The sequence below is a fragment of the Orycteropus afer genome, unplaced genomic scaffold (genome assembly GCF_000298275.1).
Source record: "Orycteropus afer afer isolate SDZICR_OR568_19922 unplaced genomic scaffold, OryAfe1.0 scaffold00146, whole genome shotgun sequence".
NCBI classification, from domain to species: domain Eukaryota; kingdom Metazoa; phylum Chordata; class Mammalia; order Tubulidentata; family Orycteropodidae; genus Orycteropus; species Orycteropus afer.
This window is the reverse complement of record NW_006921733.1, coordinates 8,289,213-8,290,243: the sequence shown is the minus strand read 5'-3', so window position 1 is coordinate 8,290,243 and position 1,031 is coordinate 8,289,213.

The following is a 1,031-nucleotide window of genomic DNA, read 5'->3' as shown; positions in this document are numbered from 1 at the left end:
CTGGGGCTTAAGAACACATTCTGCTTTCCAGCAACCTCAGGGACACTCAGGACCTACAAGACTGAAAAGGTACAACATTCCTCTTGTTACTCTTATATCCCACACCTACTTGGTGAAAAGAGGTGTGGCCATCCCCCATTCCTACCAACCTTCTGGGCCTACAGGAAATCCATCACACTCTGTGTACTCAGATGGACCCTGGCCACCCTGCCCTGTCCTCCACCGATTGTTTTTTCTCTTTTATTTTTATTTTTTCTTTTTCACTTTCTTTTTTTCTGGTGATTAGTTTGCTTGTATTTGTCTGTTATAAAACAACTAATATTATTACTATTTTTGTTCTTTTTATTGTTATTCTTAATCTTCCCCTACCAGGTGCTACTTTTCAGAATTTTTTCTTTTCCCTGTGCCTGGTTGAAATTTTTTATTTTTAAGTTTTTTTTTTCTTTCCCCTTTTTTCTCATGATTAATCCTGTCCCTTGTTTTTCTTTTTGCCTTTTACCCATTTTGTTCTTCATTTATTATTCTCCTTCCCCACTTTTCTTCTTAATGCCCTATCCCCAGATATTGCAGCTTTTCTTGAATATTCACTTTTTTCTTTTTTTGGTTACTCTTCCTGTGTGATTACATGGTGTATTTTTCATCCATGGGCTTTTAGTTTTTTGATGGTTATTCAATTGTAATTTGTGTCTAGCTGAGTGGGAGACAACAACAGTCCCCATAAGATACAACTACACCCACACCTCCTGTAATTTCCCTTAATGAGCGAAAGCCACTACTTCCTTCTCCACCAATGGGCCAGTGATAAAAAAACCATCAAGAAGAGCCTGAATCACCCTTGGCTGCTCTTCACAAACAGTTAAAGGGATCTAAATACAAAAACACCACCATGCCTCAGAAACAACAGACCATCACAGTCCACACAACGAAAGCAAGATAAAGTGGTAGAAACGAGGAAGCAGGATACAGACCCAGAACACATCCCTGAGGAAGAAGCAGCATTAGAACTCTCTGATAAGGAATTCAAAAGAATT